The following is a 14,486-nucleotide window of genomic DNA, read 5'->3' on the forward strand; positions in this document are numbered from 1 at the left end:
TGATTTAATATAAGTTGCAAATGTCAGTATAATATTTAATGCTTGCATGAACTATAGAGACAGGAACTGTGGTTATATAGTCTTTAAGCTATGTTGTTTTAGTTGGTTTACGTATAGTATTGTTTCTCTTAAAAATACCTATAGAAAAATGTAATTTATACAGCACAAAGCTTATTGGTAAAAAGCAGCAGTACAAAGTAATATAATGCTCAGAAAAAGTATATCTACATATAGGCCCACTATAATACAACAAAAATGGCAAAACTGTACATTTTGCTGAAGAATGCAAAATTTTGATGTTTTGGAGTTTTTGTTACATGATGAATGTAACTGTGTAAGAAGAATCAAAATACTGAAATTATTTTTAAAGCTTTTAGAATGTAATTTAAGTAATAAATTATTTATCTTGTTACCAGAGGCTTATATATAAGTAATACCTCTATTCATCATATTTCAGGGAACCAACACACAATTAAGATGTGTGCAGGCAAACATGGGCAGCCTTTGCTTTAGGGTAGAACAACATCAAAAAACTTACTGGTGCCAAAATACAAATATCTTATCTCAAGTGGCAAGATCATAACCACCTTAAAGTATTAAAAAAGCTCTGATTAGTAAAATTACTTTACTTGTTTTTCCTAAACTTCCCCCCCCCCCCCATTTTTTTAATAATTCCTTAACCATTCATCTTGCCTGAGGTCTCACTTTTTTAAAGGGAGTCATGGTTACAGGCATAATGAACACCAGCAGTTAGTACATAGTAATAGTAGTGCAAGATCATAACCACCTTAAAGTATTAAAAAAGCTCTTATTAGTAAATTACTTGTTTTTCCTAAACTTCCCCCCCCCCCCCATTTTTTTAATAATTCCTTAACCATTCATTTTGCCTGAGGTCTCACTTTTTTTAAGGGAGTCATGATTACAGGCATAATGAACACCAGCAGTTAGTACATAGTAATAGTAGTGCAAGTTGCTTACTTTTATATATGCCAGGTACAATATGTACTTTAATTGCAATTATTTATAAATGTAACAAAAATCTTACGTACTCAAACAACAAACATAAAATGAGAATAAAGTATCCATAGAACCACAGATAAAGAATAAGCACCTCTTAGTCAAATGGTTGCTGATCATCAACAAAATAACGCATACAGAACCCAAAATATTGAATGAACTATCAATTGTTTAGCTTTCAGCATCTGGCTGCTTGCATTTATGTATTTCTGTAATGAAACATACTATCTTTGGTGATATTGCAGTGTTTTTTAAACAACAAATTTTATGGACGGATTAAAACCATAGACATTTTGCATCTTTTCTTGCAATTTTCGGACGCAAATTATAATTTAAATCAATATAAGATTTTATTTAAAAGTCCAATTTGCAGTATTCTGATAGTTTTATAGTGAATTTTCAGTATTTTATTTTAAAAAAAAAGTGACAAATTTGCATTTTCTCCCAAAAATTGCTGAAATTCACATAAAAATTTGCATCATCGCAAATATGATAATTGCATGTCCCTAATTATTAGATAATGTCTACTGCTAAATTGAAGAGAAAATAACTGTATGTACTCTTGTTAACATTTGTAAAGATGAAATTGATATTACACATAAAATCTTATTCAGCATACATTTACTTATATAACAACACTACGATGGAAAGATTTTACAAGTGCTGTTGGCATAAATACCTAGGAGTATTAAAATTATTTATCTACAGAAGGAAGTATGTATGCATTATCCGAGTCTGAATTTTGTCACTGGAGTTTGAACTGTTTGTAAACAAAAATCGTTAAACATCAAAACATAATACCTTGCTGCTTTAGAAAACAAAAATTTTGCCCACAAGTGAATATAAAACTGATTACAGAGTGAAAAATTTTAATAAAAAATATAAAATATTGTTTGGTAAACACTTATGATGTATACTTTATCTAAGCGTGCAAACAGTTGACAGTCACTCCCGTTAAAAAATATGGCATTGTTTTCCTTTCATTAACAATGCAGCCCCTCCCTCAAGACATTACTGGATCCACTCCTGCATAGAGTCATAAATTTCAACAGTGGAGAGTCAGAAAAATGTATGTTAGTCCACTGGTACGTGGTGACTGACAAGAGGCTACTTCATCCTTTTTTGCAGGTATGTGGTAAATCAAGCTCGGGCTCAGACCTATAATGCATGATTAAATAACAGTAAACCAGTGGGAAAATATAAAACGCAGGGGTCTAGTAGGTATTCAAAGGCATGCCTATTTACAAATTTGGGCATTCTAGCATTGTTCTGCACACAATATTCTTTTAAATCCCGCATTATGCTTTCTACTCAAAAATGACTACAGCTTTTAGTTCTTCATGCTTAAATTAGACATCATTTGTCCTCTATTTACACAGTCATTGCACCATTTTTAAATAATTTTTTGCACTTATTAAATGGCAGCACCATTTATTGAGGTAGATATAAATAAACACGTATAATAAATTATGGGATCAATAGATATTTACCAAATTTAGAAGAAGTTGGTACAATTTGTCACTGATGCAAGATTTTCAATTGCTATTGCTACGCCTTCCATACCATCCATTCTAAAATATCATTTTCATTATGCATGGTTTGCGTGATATTTCTGAAACAAATAAAAAACTAGATTAAAATATAAAAATTGAAATTCCTGAAACAACTCCTTTATTTCAAAACTGTTTAGGTAGGTAACCCTAATATGGAAAAAACCACATGGGTAAGCCTAATACCCATTTCGATAAAATTCTATCAAGCTATAACTCAGTAAAGTACCTAAAGAACTGTGACAAATGCCATATTAATGATACGTGCCTGCTGAATGTATATCAAGTTAACATGAAACTTCCGTAACGCACATCTTTTTTCCCCTTATAACAAAACTAAGTTACTTGTTTCCACCATCACAAACTTTGTTCTTCACTTATTCTGAATTAACTTCTTGCTTCGTTTGGATGTGACTGAACATATTACAGGAGGAAACAATATGTAATGGAACAGATAATGCTCATTTTACAAAATGTTGTTTTATGTTATGTAATTATTATTATTTTTTTGTCTAACCTACACTTTAAGACATTTCTTTAATATGAATAACCAGTCAGCCCATTCTTTCTTATATCTCCATGCTACATGTCAAGTACAGCGAACCATTGAACCTTGCATTCATGGGCTCCGCTGCAGTTCCTGTTGGCCTAAAGCTGGGACAACGGTAACTGGTACACAAGGCAGTTGTCTCAACACGTGTTGTTGTGTTGCAATATTATCATATATTGGCCAAAGAAAATATTTTTACACTTCCAGATGAACTGTGTTATGACACCCTGTTTGTGAAATGTGCGAAAAACTATTAGTGAAGACTGATGGAAAGTGAAGAGTATCTAAATTGTTATTCTTGCTTATATTTGATCGACAACCTTGTGGAAGACCAGTTTTTTCATCACTAACAGTGTAAAGCAAGTGTGGGGACACAATATCTGCAGAATGTTCATTGCAAGTGCTCTGCAATATACAAACTGTCAATGACATAAGTAACAAGGCTTAAAACATTCAATTATATGGTGAGAGCTATACATAATAACATAGATAAAATATTTTTAAAAAAGTAATCAAATTTGCTACCGCATTTATTTATCTAGTACCCCACACAATCAAATTATTTAGAAACAAATATTTCTCTTTATATCCATGGTCAATTTTATCCAATTCCATACAGTGTTAAGTTCCAATTGTTAGCTAGCATTTAGGCATAAAGATTTTACTTGTTATGACAAAACCAAGTTTCACTTAGGAACAACCTACTAAGTACACCATTTAAATTTATTTTTTCCCCTATAATGACTACAAAGAGGTTTTGCTAATTGATTACTGTTCCGTACAAGGCTACAAAACTGAATATTTCTCAGGATATTATTAAATTTGCTTACCAGACTTTTAACCTAACCTGAGATGAATAATGTAAAAATTGCATGCTTAAACTGTTGAAATTATTCCTATTAAAAACGTTTACAGAAGGAGAATCCACTTATGTATCAAACTAACATAGTTTTGAAATTTTAAAAAAAGTTAAAACAAAAAACAATTTACCTCCAACTAACCAAGTGCGTTTTTTGGAGCTATTTTGATTCATGTTAAAAATTGGGGGTAAATTGGTGCTTTAAACAACAACTAATAACTTGACTTTGAGTGTACTTTCAATAAAAAATATTAAAGCAACAAAAACAAATTAAAATTTCAGATTCTGACCATTTTTATTTTGTGTACGTAATCAAAGGCTTACTCTAAAGAGATGAAACTGATTTGGAACGTTCACTACTATTATAGGATGATGTAAATGGGATATAAGTATTTTTACTTTCATCAAATCTTTATTAAAATGTCATACATATTGACAAAAATTTTTTTTTTCCCTGAAAACAAGTTTCAAGGCTATTCAGAAATTGTAAAAATAAACTAAGAAGAAAGGTACCGAACTTCAAGATCCTTAGATATACAATAAGTGTGAGTGGCACACTCATCTACCACAAAAAATAGGGTGAAGTTCACAACATGATACTATGCTTTACATATGACTTTTATTGGGTGAGAAGAAATTAGGGGAAATGTATGCTATCATGAAAGTTGACCAATGATAATAAACTATAAGTACTATTAGTAGTTTATATGTTACCATAAGTATATTGATGACATCACCAACATAGTGGCGCTGACATCATTACTTCCACTAAATTCTTATGGGACAAGCACGGTATTATGGGGGCTTTTAACTACTACACGCCCAAGCCAACTGTGGTCCCAAGGAGGGGAGTGACGGGAGCGCTAGTGTCGCAGTGAGAGAGGGGTGGCGAATGAGGAGGGGTTGGCAGTAGGGGAATACCGTTAGCTGTGGAAGCAAGGAGTATACACATGCGTTCATAAGTGTACGCAACATGTAAGCATGATTACCTGGATGAAACGATGACCATGAAGCGCAATCGTGCAGTAAGAAATGTTGTGATAAGGTGAAGGTACAGTCGTATGAAACAGCGAAACACAGTGTCAACGAAGATGTCACAGTGTGTACCAAAGTGTGTCACAGCATCACATCGTACCGTTTGTGTTATAATAATTATTTCACTCAGCACCATATTTAACATATATGTCGGTATACATTTGCCTATAATCAAAGAAAATATTGTTTGTGTGATTAATTAATGAAAAAAATGCAAGAAACATTTCAACACAGTTTCGTGCATAGTGCACGTAACAAACTCCCACTCAGCCATTTAGTTCTTCAATTCCTGATATGTTACCATTGGAATATATGCTGCTGTTGTCCGAAAAGTCCCATTCACTGTCTGAGCTGGACTCGCCAAAGTTAACAACAATTTTCTCAATTTTGTGCTCCATTAGACAGTCACCTGTCCAGTACTCTGCTTTTGTATTTTACATGTAAAATAGCATTTTGCCAGTCTTCTTTGGTGACGCTATTGATTGCTTCTGTTGTGATGTTTTCAATGGTACGTGATGATTCAGCGACATTTTTTTCAGCAACACGTGATTTCACAATGTTCCATACATTCTCAATAGCATTAAGCTCACAGTGGTATGGTGGTAATCTATTACTTCATGCCCATGTTCTTCTAACATCTCATCTATGCGAAACCTGGGAGGTGGACGTCGACCACGAACGAGCTGGAGGAGTTCACATTTTGTCATATCATTGTCATGCGGAATGTTGTTGTTCTGTAACCATTGGATGATATCTTGTTTTCTTGTACCGGCTGTTGGTGGCTTATTTAACTGAACGGAATGATAAGGGGCATTATCCATTACAACCAACGAATTAGCAGCCAGATTTGGAATAAGCTTGTCTTGCACCCATCTGGAAAAGTAACCAGCTATGTAACTGGCTATGTATAGTTTTTTTTGTTTTGTTGTACTGCCCGATGCCATTTGTCAATACACGTTATATTGACTTGATGTAAGCTTTTGGACGTACGCCATTGCTTAGCACATGTATGTCTGTAGAAGAAAACTACAAAAAAAACACAAATGACAAAATAACGCCACACAATACTCTACAACAGGAATATGGTCAACAAACAAAGAAAAATGGACTAACAGAACGAAAAAACCCCCACAAATGATGACAGCACAAAAATACCGAACCCAAAAAATTCAGCACAACAGTTGAAACGAGACAGAAACACAGCAAAACGAAAAGACGAAACAAACACAATAGTTTTCCAAAAAATAATAAACAAAAGAGAAACGAAAAAAAAACCCACAAATGATGACAGCACAAAATATTGAACCCAAAAAAATTCAGCACAACAGTCAAAATGAGACAAAAACACGACCAAACGAGAAGACGAAACAAACACAACAGTTTTCTAAAACAGAAACAAGCGACGTTTCGGGAACTGCTATCTGCTCCCGTCATCAGGCAGAGACGCACATGGTACGGAAGCACAGGTGCATCTCTGCCTATGGACGTTTGGAGTAATGATTTTCTCTAGTGCCTGTAATGGATGTTGTATTTGCATATCGTTCGATAATAAATTTCTCTTTATACTCTATTTCAACCACAGATGTGTAAAAAACTTCAATTCCTTTTATATTTTCTTTAGTAAATTTGAATAAATCCTCAGAGTTTAAAATTTGTCTGTCAAAAGTTCTCTGAAGACTGGCTCTTATAGCTAGTCGTTTGATTGTACCACCCACTCCATCACATGCATTTTTGCCATGGCTGTTGGTAAAGAAGCTCCACTCAGCATATAGACCATGGTCTTCTTGATGGAAACACAAGTTAATAAAATTTTTATAGTTTTTGTAATGTGCAGCACTACCATCACTGAAGTAAAATACATGACTCAAATATGGTAGTTCTCTTCGTAAGTGCTGTAATAATGACTTTTGGAAAGTGAAAAATGCTGTGGTGTCATGCTTAAGGCAGTCACTTATGAAGCAGAATGATTTTGACTTCAAGACATCATCACTATCAGTATAATAAATAACAAATGGATGTAAGGTAACTTGAATGTTTTGCCAATGGAAACCTTGTGCAGCATTTTGCAAAATACAGGTGTAATTTTCTGCAAAGTCAGCTATAATGAGGCAAGAGTTTCTATCTAATTTAATTTTTATTTGCTTTAGGTACCGACTTTGCGACTTGGCTGTGAAATGATGTTTAGTCAAAACCACCAATTTATCTATTAGCAGATCAACAAAATCATCAGCAGACTTTGTCAGTGTTTTAAGCGATTCACGGTCAGTGTCAATCCATTGTTTGAAAACAATAATGTATTTTGTTTCAAAAATTTCTAATTGCATAAGGTACTCACAAAGTACTGACACATTTGGACAATTAGGACATGTGTGAAGCATGCATTCTTCTGAATGAAGGTCACATACCAATTTATGCAGGAGCTCTTGATATTGTATGTTTAAATAAATACTCTGCATCATTAATTTCACATTTTGGTGATAGGTACACACGCACACTGAATGAATACGACTGCTTACAGTTACACAATCTTTTGGACGCAATTCACAAAACTTAGTAAAACCTATTTTATCATTAGGGTTTTGTTCTTTAAAAGACAAATAAACATCTTTTAAATTATGCAAAATTAGCCTTTCTGTTTTCAATTCTCTTTTTCAGTGTTCACTTGGTACAGACACGCAGTCTTTTGTGTTGGAAGAAACTCTACTTATCTCATCGTCATAGTAGAGATCTTTCACCTTCTTTACTAACTTTCCACTTAGACTATGACCTTTCCTTCTGTCTATACTACCTAAAACTCCGTAATTCTCTAGAAAATTTCTAGCCTTTTTTACCATATATTCAGTTGTGTCAAAAAAATGAACAGTTTGTTGAATACTCCAAGATTGCGGGACAAGTGTCAGTATTTGAAGTTTTTCAATAATTTCACTTCTTTTAAATTTTTCTCTTAATCTATCCATGAGGCAACTGTAATCACTACACTGTATGCTTGAATCACTGGCAGAGTTTACAGAGTCTTCAATGGGAAAAGCTTTACTTGCTATTTCTGTAAAACTAGCTGATAAACACTGAGCCTTACTTTACAAGTATGCACTTCTTTCCTCTTGCTACCTTTTAGTAACTTTTACTGGAGAAGAACCAATTAATTTACAACTTTCATTCAGATTTTCCAGGACCTGAGAAGGGGTATCTGGTTCATAGTCACTGTCTGAAACACTGTTATCACTGTTGCTAGTCGCAGGACACTACTAATTTTCTACATGTTATACAAAGTTTGGTGCCTGGTACCTAAAAGTTTCACCGTGGTCTGATATTTTTTTTGAAAATGAAACTGAAACACCCTTGAGACCATTTCTAACATTCTTTTTTGGTGTTTTTTAAATGGGTCACAACAAATTCTGTGGCGATCTTCAAATGTTGTAAGAAATGTACACCTATGTTGGTAACATATGTTTTCAATATTGTGACAATTAGTTCTTAACCTTAAAAGTTCCTGTTCTCTTTCACCAAATTCAGAAAAGCACATAAAACATTTTTGTTTACACTCTGTGTGAGGTGAGCAGTCTTCTTGGAGATGCAGGTCAACTGAGCACTTGTTCATTATTTTAAACTACTGTATGCAGCAAATAGAAAACTGTGAAATACTCCGTTAAGACTCTGAAACTCATAACTTCTGGACATACAACCTATTCACATTAGAAGCCAGTGAGAGACTAGCTAGTATTGGGCAAGAAGGCAGCAGTTTACTTATCAGCACAGTTATCATATGTTTTCTGCTTAGCCAGCAGGAGAGAGCCAGCACAGCTAGAGATAAAAGTGAAGGATCACTGGGTGACTCAAATGTATGGAAACACATCATTCCCTCTCACATATTACTGAATTGTGATGTAGTAGCAGCTCATTCACAAATTAATGCTAGACCAACATTATAATATGTTAAAAAAATTTTTTTTTAGAATAAACCAGGTTTTACTGATTTGCATATGAGATTGGAAGTTACAAAGTGGATTAAAAAATATTTTATAATAGTGAATTAGCTAGTTAAATAAACAAAATAAAAGCTTAATACATTTTATGCATGGAAAAGTATTAAAGGCGTGAAATGTGCATCAACATAATGAAATTAAAAGTCTAAGGATAGCTTGATAAAAATAAAAAAATAATATAATAAATAGCTTGTGTTTAACCCTTTCACTGCTGTATGTTCAACATTATTACAATATGTATATTGCTACTACCTGTATTAATAGATATTCATCACCTGTGCTGAATACTTTTTTTTTCTGATGTTGTTGCAAGTGTTATAGACCACTTTAACAAATATATTCTTACTTATTTTTCATAACACACTTTTTAATTATTAAAATTTATTGCATAACAATTTTTTTTGATATTTCGATATACAGATATTCTACTAATTTTATTATTTTCACACCTCAACATGAATTATGAACCTGACATTATTAATGATATATTATACTGGATTAATTATTCCAATATTTCTTAGACACTCTATATTGGTATAAAAATTGTATAATACTACATAATTTGATTACCACATTATTGCAAAAATGCGAAATAAACCCTCATTTCAGGTTAGAAATGTTCACATTGATTTCGCTAATTGTTTTATCACATTGATGATGTATCTATTATATAGTAAACTAGTCATTTTTTGTATTGAATCAACACTTGTATTGCACATCTGGTTTTTGAATATTATTAAAAACACACACTTGTTTTGTGGGAACACTGTATCATTTTTACAGATTTTCCTATAAAAACTTCAGAAATTCTTTTTGGTGTGATAATCCTTGAAGCATGGGACCACACACAGTGCGACATCACAGTCTCTGCATGAATATCTTGTTTCTCTGCGAATTTTGTGTTTAGTACACACAACACATTTTCGGATAGGAAACTTTTTCACACCAGTTGCTTCAATGGCAGTAGGAAAATGTCTCTGTGATAGGCGCAGGGGAGTGTCTTCATTTGATCTCCTCCCACCCCCTCCAGACGTTTTTCTTTGTTTTATAACTTTTTCCAAAAGTTCTCTGATAAGCATTAGATGGAATGTAGCAAGAGGTAGTTTTGTCCCGGTAACAGTTGAGTGAAGATCATGGGCATTCAGAACTGCCAAATCTAATACATGGAAAAAAAGTTTTTTATACCATTTCACAGTTTTTCTCACTGATTCAATGGAGCTAATTACCATGTCAGTTTGATTTACAAATACCATACTCCTATTATAGTCCAGAACACATGTAGGTTTCAATATTTTATGTCCACTTTTTTTGTCTGTCTTTTCACTTTCTGCCATGTCTGCACTATGGCAAGTGCTCAGCATCCATACTTCACGCTTGTCATGCCACTTCATAGCCAATAACTCACTTGATGACCTGAAGGAAATTTCTCCTTTATCCAACTTGTTGTCGATTTTTGGCATATTTTTGCGATTTTTTCGTACTATACCACAGGCATTTGTTGAACGTGTATGGAGCCAATGGAAAAGGCTGGGAATTGAATACCAGTTGTCCAGGAATACAGTATGACCTTTTCAGATAAGGTTTCAACAAAGTGGCCACAATGTCTCCAGACTTTCCCAAACCTAAATCGTCAATGTCACTTTTTGCACCAGTGTACACTACAAAGTCAAGAACGTATCCTGTCTGACAATCGCATAAAACAAATGTTTTGATACCAAACCTGCTTCTCTTTGATGGTATGTATTGTTTGAACATCAAACGTCCTTTGAAAAGGAGCAAGCTCTCGTCAATACACAATTTACAGAATGGCAAAATTAATATCGAAAAGCATTTCGAATTCTGTCTATAATACCTCGAATTTTGAAAAGTCTATCTCCAACATTATCCACACTGTTGTCACAGAAATGAAGCATTCGCAGTAAAAGTAAAAATCTGTCTCTTGACATGATGTCTCCAAACACTGGTGTTCGCAAAAGAGCATCTTTTGACCAATATTCACTTAGTTTTAGTTTTTTCACACGTGTCATCAGCAAACAAACTGCCAGGAAGCAAAATAATTCTTCGAAATTTGTCCCCTTCCATTGCTTGATACGAGAATGGGACTGCAAAATTAGTGGAACATTTTCAACAGCATAAATATAATACCTGTTACATTGTTCGGCTACGAAAGTCATCAATGAAACATCAAAGAACAATAGAAAAAAGTCTATTATAGGACTTTGATTATTTACATTTACATTACATCCTGAATGTGCATCATTGAAGGGATGGTTTGTAGGAGACAATTTATTAGAAGACCATTCTAATGTGTCTTCTATTCTTTTCTTGGTAGGGTTTTCATTATCTTCGTTATCACTGCTATCACTCTCAGAGTCTGATGACTCTTCAACAAATCTTATTCTTGAAGGACTGCGAGTAGTCCCAGCCGACGAAGATGGCTGGGGACATTTCTTCCTGTGGTGTGAAGCATGCCCATCATCTGAATCACTAGATGAAAACATTTCTTCTTCACTGTCGCTCCTTGTGAGGATCAACTCCAGTGCTTCCTTGTCAGTGAGAAATTGTTGTTGTCTCTTCATAATTTGTATATACAAATTACCTGTTAGTCTTAAAAAAAAGCTAACCTGTTCCTGTTGTGAACACACTTGTGATATTACACTGCACAACTGTTCTGCTCTTCCCTCCCACCCTCTTTGCCAAGCTAACTGTAAACCCCCCCCCCCCCAAGCCATACAGATAAACATCTTTAGAGCCACACCAGCAAGGCTAAAGAAAAATGTTATCAGCAGAATATTCCAATTTCAAAGGCAGGAATGGTTAGTGTCATGCAGTGGCAGCTATGACTGTTTATCCCCCCCCCCCCCCGAACTTGGCAGGCTATTTATAGATAGATGAAGGAAGAGGGAAGAGGACTGAGAGCCATTCCATTTCAATTCAGGCAGGAGCGTGTCAGGTCACCATCTCGGATTTGCTTTAAAAAATTACAGCAGTTACAACCAGTGCAGACAAGAAGTATGCCAAAAGGATTTTGTCCCAAAAAATTTTTTCCCCATGTTATAGCCTTTTGAAGTTGGTTCGAAATCAAAAAAGGTGGAAAAAGGGGTGTTTTTTAAATGAGCGGCATTTCAAAACTATTATACTGATTTTGTTGATTTTTTTTATTTTGTACCTATTATAGTGAACTACAGAGTGGAATAGTTCCAATGAGCCCAACGACAATATCTTTAAGGGGGGGAAACTAAAGAATTTGGCAAAAAATTTGAATTTTTTTGAATTTTCAAAAAAAAAATTTTATGTGGAATAATCAATTTTCATAAAAAGTAATTCTGGTAATATGTGGACCTATTACAGTAGTTTTACAGGAAAAATTGTTTTTAATTCTATGATGCATGGAATTATTAAAATTTAACTTTAAAATTTTCAAAATTTGACAAAAGTGCCATTTTTGATTGAAAATTACTCAAAAATCCCATATTTTAAAAATCTGAAAATTTGTAACTTTGTAGTCCTCACCTTTAGTAATAGCATGCACTTTGTTGGATAGTGTGTTTTTGCCTGTAAACATTTCTAGAATTTTTTGAAAATGTAATTTTCTTACATTTTCTAAGGTCTGCACACTCAATTAACAAATGTTTTGTTAGTTTCCAAAAGTGAGATGTAATTTGTAAATTGGGGAAACCTTGGGAATTACAAAAGGAGAGTCTGTGTATACATTATCACATTAACATAATATGCACAATACATATACACACATATAATACATATGCATACTCTTTAACTTGCATGAAAACCAAAATTTCAAAGTAAAATTGAAACCAACAATATGTACCTATAATTAATTATATGTAGACTGCTTACCCTTCCTCAACTATATGTAACATATATTGACAAACTTCCTAAAATATTATTTGGCTGATTAAAGACAGTAGATCTGCTGGATCTTCATCAACTCAGCTTTGTCGAAAGTGTGGAGTCTTGCTGATTGTCCAAGTGGAGTAGGATTGCTTACTGCTAACAAAACATTTTGTAGTGGCACCGGACATTCATCCTTCTTCTTTCCAGATTCCTGTGGCCACTGAAACCCTTTAGCTGGACCATGGGGATGCATAAAAGACACTGTCATGTCGTTTAACTCTTTAGATATACCAGTGATCTGTCCCATCCACCAATTCTGATCGTATACACAAGCAACGAACTGGCCTACTTGGAAATCATTTATTGAATAATGTGTTTTAATCTGGTTAGATTGTACAACTATTTCTATTTTATCTTTAATTGTGCGTCCCATGTATGTCTCATTTTTAATCAGCCAGTAATGTTTAGATTGTATTCCAACAACTGGTTTTACAGTAGCCCATTCTTTTTCCTTAGATGACCTATACGTTTGAATTGTTTTACTTTCAAGAGCCAATAGAGTTATCTTTGGTACAAGGTTACCTACTTCAGCAACAAATGAAGCAGAATCTCTAATGGCATTAACACACTCTGCCCGAAGATTGAACTTAGTTGCAAAGTGTTTACACAAACCACCTATTGCATCACATGCACTTTTGCCATGCCCTGTAGCAGAAAAAATCCATTTTTTTTCAACAGTTTGAGTATTTTTACATAGTTCATACAGCTGAAACCTATTTTTGAAATGTCCAGCTGCCCCATCTGTAATGTACACTATTGAACTCAAAAGTTCTAACTGACAAAATTTTGAAATTTCCAGTTTTATAACCTCTAAAGCACAGAGAACGTGAGCAGAGTCGTGAGCTATATCATCAGATACTATAACAAAACTTCTTATTTCCGCACCAAAGTATGCAACACAGGTAAACAGTGAAAGCTGATCAGTTTGCCAGTGGTAAGTTTGGATTTCATCAGGCAATACAACTGACCAGTTCTCAGCAAAATCAAAATGTAAAACAAGAGCATTATTTTGTTGGACAGAACTTCTTGCTTCAGCTATTCCTTCCCTTTGTATTTTCCTAATGTAACTGTGAGGAATAGCTTTTTTAACCCAATGCCTTACATGTTCCAGAAAATTATTTACAGATACAGTTTTTTTTATGAGGTCACCATGTTCCCAAATCGCAAATGTAACTTCTTCCCCTTCATCCAAGCCAAAGTTTTCAACAGTTAATGTTTCTGTGCCAGGACAGTCACCACACTCCTCGAGCCAGCAATCTTCATTCCTTGTTTCGTCACACAAACACTTCAGTAGAAGATAGTCTTCATCAATTTGGTTATTTGTTACATTTCGAAGAGCTACACAGATAAGTTGCATGTTACTGCAGTAAATACAAGAACACACAGTCTGTTCTGGCTGAATTTTCACCCATCTTGGTCGTAAGGCATAAAACTTTGAAAGACTAATTTCTATAAGAGGATTATCTTTTTTGAATGCTTTGTATGCATCTTTGATGGACCTTGTCATGAATCTTTTAACCTTTTTTACTTTCTCGCCATTACCATCCTTAATGCAAATAACATCTTTTTTGTTTGGA

The 14,486-nt window shown here is 34.1% G+C and overlaps 1 protein-coding gene across 5 annotated transcripts in view; it reads right to left on the reverse strand.

Moving 5' to 3' along the window:
• LOC134529189 (arginine-glutamic acid dipeptide repeats protein-like) overlaps positions 1-14,486 on the reverse strand; it is a 197,176-nt gene that overhangs the window by 173,272 nt on the left and 9,418 nt on the right. For 3 of the 5 annotated variants that reach the window (XM_063363028.1, XM_063363030.1, XM_063363031.1), the window contains exon 2: positions 2,508-2,629. The exons of the other annotated variants lie outside the window; for them this stretch is intronic. The gene's annotated coding sequence lies outside the window, so the exon portion shown is untranslated. The remainder of the gene's footprint in view (positions 1-2,507; positions 2,630-14,486) is intronic. 5 annotated transcript variants of the gene reach the window in all.

Source organism: Bacillus rossius, chromosome 2 (assembly GCF_032445375.1).
Source record: "Bacillus rossius redtenbacheri isolate Brsri chromosome 2, Brsri_v3, whole genome shotgun sequence".
Lineage (NCBI taxonomy): Eukaryota > Metazoa > Arthropoda > Insecta > Phasmatodea > Bacillidae > Bacillus > Bacillus rossius.